Source organism: Harmonia axyridis, chromosome 1, assembly GCF_914767665.1.
Source record: "Harmonia axyridis chromosome 1, icHarAxyr1.1, whole genome shotgun sequence".
Lineage (NCBI taxonomy): Eukaryota > Metazoa > Arthropoda > Insecta > Coleoptera > Coccinellidae > Harmonia > Harmonia axyridis.
This window is the reverse complement of record NC_059501.1, coordinates 63,927,334-63,942,988: the sequence shown is the minus strand read 5'-3', so window position 1 is coordinate 63,942,988 and position 15,655 is coordinate 63,927,334. Positions and strand designations below refer to the sequence as shown.

Here is a 15,655-nt window from a genome sequence, read left to right as displayed (position 1 = left end):
TCCTCCCTAAAATATTTTCAGGACTCAACTGTTCATGAGTTAATGAGATTCTTATGAAAAAAATGGGGGAGACGAGGAGTATAAAATATAGGTAGTTTTTTTTACCAGAATATTCAAAACCAGTCTTGAGCATATTGCCACTCATAAGGAGTGTGATCGATTTTAACGTTTCTACAATATAATCAAATACAATATAAATACCCTAAATTACGAATAAAATCACATAAACTATTATGAATTTGATTTTCTGCAAATTGGCTTATGATGGTTAGTTTGGAAAAATAGTCTAGGTGATTTTAATATCTAATATATTGTTTTGCGCTACAAAAACAATTCAAATTAGTTAGTGAATGGTATCTTGTTTCTATTTAATTTATGCAAATCAAACTTTTTGCTTCCCACTTCCATCCAATAAATCAAATATGTGAAGATCAATCCAAGAAAAAGCATTACAAAAGCGGGATATAAATCGGTTATTCCCACTGTGAATTTAGAAGAACTCAACGTATCCAAACACACTGGCTTTTTTGGCAGCCAATGTTTTATTTCTCGGTCGAGGATGCCAACTTCTGCGAATCTCTGCAATCTGCAAAATGAAGGGTATTTTGTTTTATTACGACTAAACAGCGATATTTATGCGTGATTTAATACTCAGCATCATAATGGATGACATAATAAACAAAGAAAAGAAGCTGGAAGGAGATACCGCATGGGAAACAAAGAAATAAAAATAGTGTGTTATGCTGATGACGAAGTGATCATCTCAGAAGATGAAGACAACTTACAAAGGCTTCTGTTTGAATTGCAGCAAAAAGGGAAAGTTTTTAACATGCAAAATCCGTGAAGTGAACAAAATCTCTCACAGTTTCTAAAGAACCAAGAAGATATAAACTTGCTGTATACCTACGATTAGAGTGTGGAACAAGTTGTGGAATCCAAATATCGAGGAATGAACATAACTAGTAATAGGAATTTGAAGAATAAAGTCAAAGCCCAAACATTAACATCAGGGTACTTGGGATATACATAATAATTTGGTGGAATAAATATATGAGCACAAGGAGCTAAATCAAAATCTACAGTGTGAGTCTTTGACTTATACATATACTCGTATTTCAACCGAAGATTCCTGAGGTCAAAGACAACATTTTTTTCCTCCAACATTCTTTTCAGCTTAATTGAGGAGATATAGGCTGTTGAAAATCCTTTAAAAAATGTTGTTTTATTTTTATGTCGCAAATGGAATGGAATCGAAGAGAATCATCTTCAGAATATAGTTTTTTATTGATGTGATGAATATTTTCTGAATATAAACTTTTATCAAAGTCCAGACAAATCCAGAATGCCGCCATACTAAGTGTGAAAAAAAATTGAATCAGAAAAATGGTAACAGCAAAAAGTGTGTCTTTCGACCTCAGGAATCTTCGGTTGAAATATATGTACAAGTTAAAGACTCACCCTGTATTAGACCAGCGTAAGACCAATGATGAAATACGTTCGAGACCAGACCATAACTAAACGGCTTCTGAAAAAAATGAAATGAGCACTTTGAGATCAATAGCGAGATACAAGTTACTTGACCACAAGAGGAGCGAAGACTTAAGAGCGATATGTGACATCCAGGATGTGGTAAGATGAGCAAGAAACCGGCAAAGGGTATAGAGAGACTACGTAAACAGAATGTTGGGTGATCGGTTGGCAAAGATTGCAAAGGAAAAACACAAATGCATCTCGACCTTCAGGATGACCACCTATAAAATGGTATAAAAGATGATCTTTTTCATCGCAGCTACAACTAGGAAATCATTGATGTGAACACAGGACTGTCCTAATGGACGATGAAGAAGAAGAAGATTTGACATTCAACGAAGTCAGACGAGCCACACAATATTAATTGAGAAAAATCCTTTCACCTGTCGATTTCTATTCTCAAAATTAATTCTATCCACTTTGAAGTTAACCCCTACACCCACCAGTTTTTTTATTGGAAGAATATTGATTGTGCTATATCGTATGAAAAATGTTTCATGCGATATCTATATCACAATTATTATTTATAGTTCTACTCACCTTACGCTTATTACTTTTCTGAACGGAGAACCTTTTTGGAAAGAGCTAAACATTTGAAGGGCTCTCATCAATTGAACTTCTTTCAATTCGCAAATGATGTCTTCCGGAAAGGTTTTTTCTATTATTGGGTATGCAGTTGCCAATTCTACGTTGAAAGCATATCCTTCCTTAGAAACAAGTTTCAAACCTTCTTGTGGTGTAAGAAAATGATCAAAACCTTCATCACCATTCAGTTTATAACGAAATATGTCTAATGAAGTTTTATCCTTCGCTCTCTAAAAATACCAAGCACATTTTCTACTTCAATCTTATCTCTATAAGACTACAATTAATGTTGATATATTTTGAAACAAAGAATTTCAAATTTTCTTCATTTTTGCGCTATGAAACCAGCTGCCTATCGTTTTGCCTGAATATCTTAATTCGAAGAATTCGATGTTGAAATAATCTCTGCGTGTAAATCCGTCCAAACAAAATTTGTTGTCTAGTGAAAATAGGTATCTCGAGGACTATTAAAGTCGAAAACTCTTTGAAAAGAAGAGCTAAATTTTTCATTTTGTCAATTATCTTGAATGAATTTTCTGCTGAGGATTTTGGAGAGGGGCATCACGAAAGACTATCTTTTGCTGGAGAAGTCGTTTCATACTAAGGAGGATCAGTTATGTTTTGGGAAGGCATAAGGCAATTTTTCATTGAATTTCGACAATAATTCACAAAAATTGACTGAAACAGAGAAAATATCGTCTAATATTCGTTGCAGAAGGCAATTCCAACACACATTCGTGTTGGAATAGGAGCCCATTCTGCAGCTTATTTTAGAATATACTATTTCCTTCTAGCCATGAAACTCATAAATAAATACGATAAATACCCCTAAAAAATTCAAAAACCTTAGCGATCAATGAAAAAAATAGCCTTTTTAGCTGCAAAGTACGAAAAAGGTATTCAAATATGTTCCCTGGTTCAAAAATTATGATAATCTTTCATTTGTAGCTTTAGTAGTTATGTCTACTTTGCACAACTTATAATGTGGTTTTGTCATTAAGGGCATAAATGTCTACAAATAACACTAATAACATTTGAAATAATTCGGTAACCATTTTTCATACATTCAGGTGTCTATAGTGCTTTACTGACATTGAGACTAAATTACATAAATGTTCTCAGGAAATAGATATCTGATAAATCATTATCGAATGGAGTATTCTTTATAGTACCTGTATTCAATCTCAATTATGAAAAGCTATTTACCTTGAAATAGTCCTTATTATATAGAATATTTTCAGATCTACATTCCATTTGTGAAGCCAATAGATCCTCAGGCGTTTTAATCGGAGTTGGAGGTTTCATCAGAAGAATCGATACAATACTTGCAGAATAAAATTGATAGATGACTAGAGATAATATAAATGCAAATAGTATAACAATACGTCCACAAACAAGCGTTGAATTCAATGTTGTTCCTAAAAATTCACATTTAGTCAGTAATCACTGGTCCATTGCTTTTCCTTAAAACATCCCCTTTTTTCAATAGAAAAATTAAACCTCTTGATGCAAAACACTTTAGGAGTCATCAGGAGAATAATTTTTGGTTTATAATAAGGTATCCCGCAACTTGACAGCCATTGTTCATTGATGTAAGGGACCTATCTTGTAGATTTAAAAACCGAAAACACAAACAGTTCTCCGTTTTGGTGATATATGATGATTGAAATTAGTGTTGAGAATACATTTGTCTATAACACAGGCCAACAAAATGAAAAAAAAAATTTGGTGCCAGAAATCTAACATCTGATTTTAGATGTTTTTAATGTGCTGATTCCAAAAAATGCCACCAGATTTTTTCTATCAGCTCTAGTTTTTGAGTTACAGGTTAAATCTTATAAGAGACCTGAATCTCTCAAAGGAATCCGCTCAATTACTTGCATCCAGATTAAAAGAAAAAATCTACTTTGTCGAGGTACTAATATTACATTTTATCGTAAAAGAGATAAGGATCTGCTGCCTTTTTTCACTCAGGAAAATGACTTGGTATTCTGTAACAATATAAAAGGGCTCTTAGAAAAAATGGGTTTGCCTGAATACACTCCAGATGATTGGCGCCTTTTTATTGACAGTTCAAAACGTAGTTTAAAATGTGTTCTTTTACATAACGGTAACAAATATGGCTCAATTCCTATTGATCATTCTACTACCATGAAGGAAGAATATGAAACAATAGCATTAGTTTTGAGAAAAATTAAATACGAAGAACATCAGTGGTCATTTTGTGTTGATCTAAAAATGGTTAACTTCCTCCTTGGACAGCAGAATGGTTATACAAAATATCCTTGTTTTTTGTGCCTTTGGGACAGCAGAGCTAAAAATGAGCACTGGGTTAACAAAAATTGGCCTTCAAGAGATGTCATGATTCAAGGAATACAAAACGTGATCAACGAACCTTTGGTTTCAAGAGAAAAAATCTTACTTCCGCCCTTGCATATCAAGCTAGGCCTAATGAAGCAATTTGTGAAGGCCTTAAATCGAGATGGAAATTGTTTTTGGTATTTGTCACGTAAATTTCCTGGCATTAGCACGGAAAAACTAAAAGCTGGTATATTTGATGGTCCTTAAATAAGGCAACTTGTTAAAGATCCACAATTCACCACATCAATGAACGAGACTGAATCTAACGCTTGGAGTTCATTTGTTCAAGTAATACAAAATTTTCTTGGCAATCATAAAGCAGAGAATTACGTAGAATTAGTGGAAACTATGCTTTCAAATTTTAATATTCTCGGCTGTAACATGAGTATAAAAGTTCACTACCTCCACAGCCACCTAGATCGTTTTCCAGAAAACTTAGGTGATTGTAGTGAAGAACAGGGGGAAAGATTCCACCAGGATATTAAAACTATGGAAGATCGTAATCAAGGACGATGGGATAGCCACATGATGGTGGACTACTGCTGGAGCCTTCAGCGAGACTGCCCTAGTAAACTCCATTCTAGAAAATCGTATAAAAGAAAATTTTTATGTGATTAGTGACTAATGTAATTATGTAAATTAAGTTTTTGCAATAAATACTTAAATCCATGTGTCTTTGTTTTTTTTTAACTGTCAATAGTAATATTATATATTATAACAGTTATAACGTAAATTATATACACAATTTTTTAAAAAATCTCAAGAACTAGATCTGATAGACAAAATCTGAGAACTTTTTTACATTCTGCATCCAAAAATTACTCAGGAACAGTTAAAAAATCGCAGGCACCAAAATGTGTGTTGGCCTGTGTAATTTGTGATTATATTTGATCGAATTTTGTTCAGGGGGTCAACTCACTCATGAATTTATGAATGAATAAGAAAATCCCCCAAAATATCCAAATTATGATATAATTGTGCCAAAATCTTCTCTATCTGATACATCTTTTTGAAATATAGTTTTTCGTCTCGAAAAAGATAAAAATCTAACTAACAAAAATTAAATCCAACTAGAAGAAAAACAAACATCCAAAACTATACAACTGAGTAAACGCGTAATAAATTGAATAACCAAATTAAAATAAATAAAGACAGACTTGCGCTTCGGAATTTTTGTATTTTCTCAGACAATTTTTCCTTATCAGTGCCTTATAGTTCAAAAAACTTATTGAATTTATAAAGTTATAACTTTTATATTCGTTTCACTAAGTTACATTTGAGAACAACGTAGTTTTACTGAAAGGAAAATGTCTGCTAATATTTATAGAGATAGTTATTTCAATAGGTGAAGTCGTACGTCTTCTCTCTTACTCTTCTGTGAAATGGATATTCAAATCATCATTTTCAATTGAAATAACAATTTTCGATGATTTAATTTTGGCTTTTGGTGACTTTAATCAATATATTATCAATATAAATTTCAAAGATCAAATGAGTCAACTTGATGAACGCAATCCAATATAAAAATAAAAATTATTATATAATTGTTATTAATATATCTTTTTGATAAATACTTTTTTGTTGAGAAATATAATTCTAACTAATAAAATATTCAAATCAATCGAAAAAAAATAAATTATCCAATAGTGTAGAATTTAGTAAATGGCCAAGAAATTGAATAACTCAACTAGTATAAAGACAATGACACGATTCGGACTATTTTGTCAGTTGGTATTGAATTTTTGGACAAAAAGGTATATCCAAAAGATGTATCAGAAGATTCCAGGAATGAGAATCAGAGTGTCTACGTTGATTGATTTTCACCATGTATATAAAGTCGTAGAACAAATTTATTTGGTTGAAGCTCGCATGGATAACCCTCATTTTAATCTAAAAGTTCGATTCACCAAAGTGAAATACTGAGGGGATATCCATTTTCCTGAATGAATTCTCTGGAACAGTACCGTATCTAGGGCGTGGCAAATGTGGCACTTGCCACGGGCGCAAGGCCCACAGAGGCGCCCGAAAATATCAAAAGAAAAAATATTGGAGGTCCAGGCGAAATAATTCGGAAGATCACAATTCGGTTTTCATGTTATACCTATATACGCCTCGCAACGAGCGATGCCGAGAAATCTGGAAACATTTAAAATATTGCTAGCCTTCCATAGAATTTGCCCAAAATGATCTCAAGATCAACAAAACTTTAATTTAAGGGAAGAAATAATATAAATATGGCTATGTTCAAGCGTGCCGTAATCTAGTCATAAATATATTTGTTGAGCGTCGGTATGTTCAAAGGTGCCGCATTCAGATCATAAATATTAGGGTCGAGCTTCGACATGTGTTATTACCCCTATTTTAACGAGTTTTTTGCGTTTTATCAAACTTAACTTTTTCTTTATTCATATTTTACAATGAGTAAATTAATTTTGGATAGACTAATTAACAAATGAGGTCTCTTGTAATTTTTGCTTTTATTCACAGTTTTCGAAAAAAAACATCAACAAATAATACGTCTGAGTTGTGGAGGTTGGAATTATTTTCGACCTCAAATTCATCCAATAGGCGGATGTCAAAACGATGATTTTATTGAGAAATGGTACAAATACGAAATGAATGAAACAATAAAAAACAACAATTATAAACCCTTCACAAATTGAAAACTACTTTTCGGGAGCCATCTTTAGGGGGCTACAGCTAAGGAGATGGAGGCGCAAAAAAAAAGTTTATATGAAAAACCCACCCTATTTTTTGACAAGTAATTTCTCCCTGAATTTTTTAGCAACTATATCATATACACCCTGTATAATATTGGTTATTATTTTAAAACTTCATCGAAAGCATATGACTCAAATTATGAATAAAAAAATATTATAAGAAAATATAATGGGTGAAAAAAAAATCATCGAAAATGGGGGGCGCTGTCTAACATATTGCCACAGGCGCAATTGCACCTAGATACGGCTCTGCTCTGGAAAATGGTTGAAAAATATATAGCCACTTTTAATTATATGCTCCTAGTATATGTGAAAAATTCTATATGCACGTAGACTATTGTTCCAGTTCAAAACCGTTCTTTATTGTCATTTAAATGCTTTGGTGAAATTTTAAATAATAATAATAATAATAATAAGTTTATTCATTGTATGTATTTCGTATGTATTTCGCGATAGAACTCTCACCTATACGGAAATGGAAATACCTAGGCATGCTTTTGTAAGTGAATAAGAAAAAAGACATTAATAATTAATTCACTTACCTTGCTGGCAGAAAGTTCCAAAAATGAAAAGAATCAATTCACTCCAACTGGCTGGACTAACTTCTAAGTGCTCATTTTCTTTTTTGCTTATCAGTTTATAAAGTAATACAGAAATCACAAATATAACGGAAGTTGCTAACCATATAGATGAAGAAAGTGGTTTCATGAAAACAGTGAAAGACGCTGGTACTTTCGGATTTCTAAAAATGAATGCCACCCTGTAAAAGTGTGAAAAGTTTCAGTAGACATTCGATAACAAAGTTCATGTCATACTTCATAATCCATGTTCTTCTACCATAATCGATTCTTTCCAATCTATCTGATCTGAAGAATAATGGAGAAAGTGAAATATCTGTTTCATTCCTCTCCAATTGACCAACAAGACCGTCAAACGAATTGTTCGGTAGTAAATAACCCCATGATTCAGTTACTTCAATATTCTTCCAACTAAAATGATTGTAGGTATTATTGAACTGGTATATAACAGGCCAATTGAAAAGTCCCCGGTCTACCATAGTAAAACAAATTTTTTTGGCCAAAATTCGATTTTATAATTCAACATATCTCGCACTCGTAGAATTACGCAATCGCCGCTTAGTGACTAGTTAGTAACTTCGAGTGATGCGTAACATGCTACTTACAACTATTGTTATGGCATACTCTAATTCCGCACTAGTACAAAAAAAATTTCACATCCAGAAATGTAGTGAAGTAAAGGGTCATATCAACCATAAATCAAACAAATATATTAGTGCTTTGATGGAATTTTCATCGTGACTCTACTATTATTTCACCATGAAATATTGAGCATATGCCCCGATTAATAAGAGTTCCCTGGAACATTCCATTATTTGTTTGCATCCTCTCTATATAAATATATCTAATATTCTGTTCACCTACAACAACCCTCATATTTCATATTCCATTCGCTTGAAAGACAATGCCGGATTCTTTCCCAATTCCTTGGCAATGTTGTCCGAGGGCAAACATTCCGAAGAAGCTGTATATCATCTAGAATTTACAGCCGAAATATTTTGTTTAGAGATGAATTCTTGGATGTAGGAAAAAGGAAAACAATTTGTTTTGAATTACAGAATGAGGACAATGGGAAATAATATTTGTTGAGATTGAAGACTTATGAATTCTCTGCTTGTATCCATTCATGATAACAGTGATACTATTATAGAGTTTCTTACACATATTGCTTCCTGAACAAAATTTCCATTGATTTCCCCAGTTAAATCAAAATAGTCGATTGTACCTTGATGAGGCAAGAACGATAAGGCCCAATTATATCACCATCCCAAAAACAGCACTAAACAATGAGGATGAGGCTTTTCAACAATCAGCCCAGCCGCATATTGCAGCACGACAGCACTACATAGTGTGGTACCGTACTATTTCTGATAGAGGAACTACTATTTCTGATAGGGTATATCGAAGCACAGAGCAGTACTCGAAATTATATTGTGAACTTTTTTTATTTTTTCATCAGTGACAGCCTCTTTTGGGCGTCCACTGCGTTTGCCATCTTCGGTGCTCATTTCATCACGTTTAAACTTCGCATACCAATCAATGATAGTTGATTTTCCTGGTGCAGACCCCGGAAACTATTCATCAAGCCAGGATTTTTCTCCTACTGTATTTTTCTCAAGACTTTATTAGCACACGAAATTCTTTTTTTCCATTTTTTTTTCAAATAACAAAAGTAGCTACACTCACAACGCAATATCTCACAAATTAATGATCAGACTGCTGTCAAATGTTGACACTTATCGTTTGAAGGTGTAGTACCTACTAACTAAAAATCATATGGATTTAATACAAGCACTGCCATCAGACCTGGGACTTTTGAATTGACCTAATAAATCAAAACAAGCAATGTACTCACGAGAAGTTGTGGTAATCTTGACAAAATAATATTAATTTGCCTTGAAATCGGTTGAATGTGTTGATCTCTCTTTGTCCGTCATACACCAAATATTCTGATAAGGGTAGGGAAAAATTCACCGGTAACTGGAAAACAAAATTATTCCTGAAATGGGACTTATAAAGAAAACGAAATCCTCACAAAAGAATAAATAAAGATTGGCCTAAAAGTGATATGATTACTTAGCCTAGCCTTCGAAGGTATTCAACTTGTCAAAACAGATTGACTTCTCAACCATATACAGAGGTCGGTAGAAAAGCAATTTCATAATATTTACTGCCTTTTTTTTCACTGAGTATATCTCGTTCGTTATTGGTCACATGCAATCTACAACTTTAGGGTTTGATGGTCATAATGAAAAATTTTCAGAAACTCGAGAAAAATTTTCTAGAGAATCAAGAATCAAATAATCTCTAGAGAATCGAGAATACTTATCCAATTTTGCTATTCTTTTTCGAATACCTAATTTTTCTGAAATCGATAAAATGAAAAAAAAATCAATATAAATGAAAAAACAAAAATGTGAGTCAAAACCTTTCTAATATACTGACTGTTATTGTCGCCCTTAGCTTAACATTAGACATATCTCTTCTTTCAGTATATTTCAATCCTCTTGGTTTGATTTGAAAACCATTTTCATCACTATATTTTCCTATTATTGTTTTGTTTAAGGATCCTCCATTATTGAAAGCAGGATTGTAGACATCGAATACATCGAAATATCTGCTTTCCTGATCAAAGTTTGGTATTAGTACGTAAACATCACTATCCATATTAAGCTGAGTCACTCTCAATATATTTGTGATGTTAATATCCTTTCCAAGAATCAACCAATGATGTTTAATGCCAAAGAAATTTGATTCACCACTCTAAAAATGTATCGTTTGAGAGTTCAGACATTCAGCCCTAATCTGTAACTCGAATAGAAACGAACGAATCGAATCGTAATCTGAGAAATCGGAATGTTTTACGATAGGTGCATTTCTACTCCATCCATACTATTTCTATTCGATTTGAAGTTACAGAATAGGGCTGATTGTTACAAAATGATAAAGAATTATCCAAAGTTCCGAAAGTAAATGTGAATAAACACACTTCCATTCAAAACATCGATTGAATTTTATTTCAATATAATGCCATTATATGTGGAATACATTCAAATATCCTCCTCGTGATCTCTTATAGAACTCGATCCTTGTGAGGTTATTTTCGACGACTCGGCGGCATATTTCAGGCAGTATCTCACCAATAATTTGACTGCTGTTGGATTTTAGATCAATAGTCTGAGGATTATCGGTATAAAAACAATCATTCGCATCACGCCACAAAAAGTCCAAAGACGATAAATACACTGATCAACAATTGCTAGGGATCACTTATGAACTTCTCTTCATTTGTATTTTTTTCAAGTTATCTCGTGAATATCTGTACATTATATGTTCTCTAAGGAAAAAGTAAGATGTTTTGAGTTGATTATATCAAAGTCTTCCTCACTTCATCGGCTCTTGTTCACAAAATCGATTATTATCTGTAGGCTGTTATAGGTGGAGTGAAAAGCAAAAAGTATTTGTTATTGAATCTGTTTTTTTCTCTCGTTCAAACACATAAGGTGACAATAATTGAAGAAATGAGAACAATATCAGCTTATCAGTCATGCCGAGAAGACGTTTGGCTCCTGTGCAACTGGACCAAATCATACGGTGGATACAGGAAGGTTTGTCCCAGCGAGAAGTGTCCCGGCGGTTGAATGTTTCGCAAAGTGTCGTGAGTCGGGCTTGGAATAGGTTCATCCAAAACGACTCAGTAGCGTATGTTCATGGGGGAGGTCGGCAGCGCAGTACAACAGCTGCCCAAGATCGTCTTTTGATCCTCAATGCTAGGAGAAATCCCACTTACCCGGCGTCGCGGCTCAATAGACCACTGAGAGTTGCAACAGGAGTTCGACGACGACTACATGTTCGTGGTTTGAGAGCACGTAGGAGGGTACAACATCCCCGTTTGAATAGGTAACACCGGGTTCATCGACGGCAATGGGATGAGGAGCACCGCAATTGGACACTTGAAGATTGGAGCCGATGTTTATTTACGGATGAGTCTAGATTTCGTTTGGTCAACTCCGATGGACGTATTCTTGCTTGGAGGGAAAGAGGTCGAAGGTATGCAGAACAGTTTATGGTACCCACAACAGCTTTTGGCGGAGGTCCTATATGTGTATGGGGAGGCATTTGTTTGAACCAACGCACAGAGTTGGTTGTTCTGCAGAACACCACCATGACCAGCCAGAGATATCACGATATGATTATTGAACTCATAATTGTTCCGTTTGCGGCTGCCGTGGGCGAGAATTTCATTTTAATTGACGATAATTCCCGTCCACACCGTAGTCGTCTGGTTTATGAAGCGCTAGAAACTCATGCTATTGATAGGATGGACTGGCCAGCTCGCTCTCCAGACATGAATTGCATCGAACATGTCTGGTCTGAGATGTCTAGACAATTTTCAACCTTAGAACAACCGATCAATAACCTGGAGGACCTTTCTAACGCTTTACGGGATATTTGGACGAATTTGCCCCAAAATTTTATAAATCGTTTGATCGAAGTATGCCTCGTAGGGTAGAATGCTTGAGACGAGCTCGTGGGGGACCAACTAGGTACTAGCTTAACCGAAACTTCAGCCTTCTTGTGGTTTCATCATAAAAATTTTATGTTGTTCAAACACAGAATTTTGAGTGTTCCTAATAAAGTCTTTTTTTCTCTCCAACTTTCCATTTTTTCATTCTTTTCTCAAGTGAACCATATTATAAACTGAAAATACTCTGATATCTGACTAAATTTATAATCTTGGAGCGAATATTTCAGAAATAAATTTAGAACAAGTAAGTGATCTCTATCAATTGTTGAGCAGTGTATTAGTAACGAGAAATTACGTGTCCTAGCAATTTTTCTTGCTTGTTGCACCTTTTTGCTGAAACCACATGTCTTCCAATTCCATACCTATCATTAATTTCAGGCCGAAAAATCGGTAATCAATTAATTTGGCTTCAACCTTGAGAATTAACGGTTTGAGTGAAACCTTCATTTTCAAAGAAGTACGGCCAATCACTCCACCAGACCAAATTGCACAAAATACACTGACTCTTTGTGGATGTGATGTCTCTTAGCAGTTACATGAGGATTTTCACTAGCCTGTTTAAGACAATTTTGTTTGTTTACATTGCCACCAAGTGCAAATACAGATGCAAAATCGACTCAGCATACCGTAAGAGAGGTCCAAATGTTGTGCGCACCGAGGAATGGATGAATTTAGGTCTTCTTCAACACTTTGACTTGCAGCAGTAATATTTTCGATCGAGTGTGCATTTCGATGATGTATGGGACTTAAGACATCAGTTACAGATCAACGTGATCCTTACTACGGAATCATTATTTCACAATTTTCACACGTTAAACGATCCATATTTTTAAATGGCTGACCTTCAACTATATGAAGCTTCGGATGAGAGTTTTGTTCGACATGGATAACCCAGTACCTGTCTGTTTGGTGAACGAGTCACAAAGTCGTGAATGCAACACGGAATATTTCTTATAATTTCTCATTAATTTTTTGTTTATAATTTTCCATTCATACATAATTCTTATAATAATAATGATTAACCATGAAATTTCTCTTCTTACCCTTAACAAAAAATACTCAATTTCCTTGCAATTAGCGTATAAGAATACGGCACTATGAAATTTGTTCGGGAGTATATTTATTGAATCATTACCTCTTAATGATATCATTTCGACGTAGAAAAAATTCTTAAACATGTATTTAGTAATGCTGAGTTTTTCTGAAAAAAAAATTAATAAAATGGGAAACGGTAGCTACTTATTAGAAATAAAATTAATTGAAATGTCAAGCAAATTGAAATATGCGTCTTTTTAGGGGAGAAAAATGTAATACCGGCGTATATAAAAGCTCACAAAAGAGTTCTTTTCAAAAGCAAAATTTCCGTATATATGGTAGGTACCCATTGTTTATTTAGTTTGCTTGATATCCTTCATTTGAAACAGGTCATCTATAATTTTGCAGACTCGAAAGTATTTGGAACAAGAATCGCCATTGGCCTACTCAGCACTGGCTGAGAAGAACTAACAAAGCGTCTTGATTTATGATTTTCAATAATTAGCCTTAGGAATCGTTTGGAGGGATTTCATTGTTTCATGAGATCAATGATAGAATCGTCAGTTTAGCACTCAGTGATATCTGCAAAATACACCTTATATTTTCACAGCGGAAGACTTTGTCTGAAGGAAATAATTTTAAAGCTTACAGCACGCAGTGTTCTCATCTAAGTCCTAACCGCAATCGGCGCTACTTCGCTTCAGTATTTTAAAGTGAACTGACAATTTCAGTGTGTTATGGGTGACTTTGCTGGAATAGCAAAGAGTCACTTCAAATGTATATAATGTATAATATACTAACCAACCGTTTAAATTATCAAGTGAATGTGTTGTGTAGATGTTTTGATAAATATAAAGAAATATCATTCTTGTACTTCCAGTTTATTCAAAATAGCTCTATGTATTCTAAATATTCTTACTTATAACGAACATAAGAGAAAATCAAATTTTGTAAAAGGTGGTTCACTGGATTTGGTGATCAATTCTTCGAGCAAAATTTGAAAGTGACCCGTCAATATGATGTTTTCCAAAAAATTTTTTTTTTGCAAATTGGCCCTGTTTTTAGAATTAAATGGTTTAGAGACAATTTCAGACTAATTTTTCTATTTGAACTTCCGGGTTCATCATAAATGTAAATTTTTTTGAAAGCTTCTGAGATAATGGGGATATACCGCTACTTGATAATGTACGAATAACTTGGAATAATAGGGCATATATCAACGTGATAGACTTACTTGATTAAATCGTAGTTTCATAATCGATTGAAACGGATATTTCATTATCACTATCAACCATTTGAGTCAAAAAAAAAGGTTGAGAGGTCGATTAAAAGATATATCCAATATGAACGATGATATAATGTTGAACACAAACATGTATGTTACCGAAATAAATAATAAAGAGTAGATTATGTTTAGATCAACGTTGAATGGAAACGTGTTATTAGAAGTAGTTATTATAAAACGTAAAATCAACGTGTTCTATAGATAGGTGGTTTTATTGAATGGTTTCAATGCAATATTGAAATAACGTCTACTATCAGCATATTAATAATGAACCAGAATAACGTATTATAGTTAAAATAAAATATAGTTTCCAAACTAACCGTTGAAAAAATAGGTTGAATATATTCAATTATCTACACGCATCTAAAACACGTTAAATTCTGAAACCAAAATGACAACGTGAAAATTCAAACGGTGCCCATTGGGTAGTTTTCTCAATTGAATAGGGCTTAAATACATCACTTACCGTATCTATCAAAACAACCAAATATAGAAATATAATTGAGATATTTCAATTCCATGAAATCTCTCGCTATTTTTTTCATAGAATCATCGGTTTGTTCAGTAGAAAAAAATGAAATACTGAATAAACAAAAAATTATTTTAGTATAGTACATCATGGATGTTAAGTGGGAGAAGAATAAGAATGACACCAACTCAATTCCCCCTTGATAGAGCATTTGACAAGAAAAGTGTACTCTTGAATAAAAAACGCTTATCATTTTCTATGTGACATGATGGAAACAATTATCTCACGTGAATCCTAGCTCATAAATAAAAATAAAATTATTAATGAGAGTTGCTTTCAATATGAAATCGATAGGTCTATACCTACATAGTTTCACAATGGATTGAGGTTTATTTTACTTAATATAATATATGAACTTTGTGAATCGTTGAAAAACTTATAATAGGTATATGGCTCTATCAGAATGCTTCCTCGTCCCTTATTCCTAAAATAAGTTCTTTATAGAGACGTTTTCGATTATTTGTGCATGCTTATATAATGCGAACAGTATATTTAAATCTGAAG

General features: G+C 33.6%; 1 pseudogene; it reads right to left on the bottom strand.

The window, feature by feature from the left end:
* Positions 1-44: 44 nt before the first annotated feature.
* Positions 45-14,592, bottom strand: LOC123672922 (annotated as a pseudogene).
* Between the last annotated feature and the right edge of the window lie 1,063 nt (positions 14,593-15,655).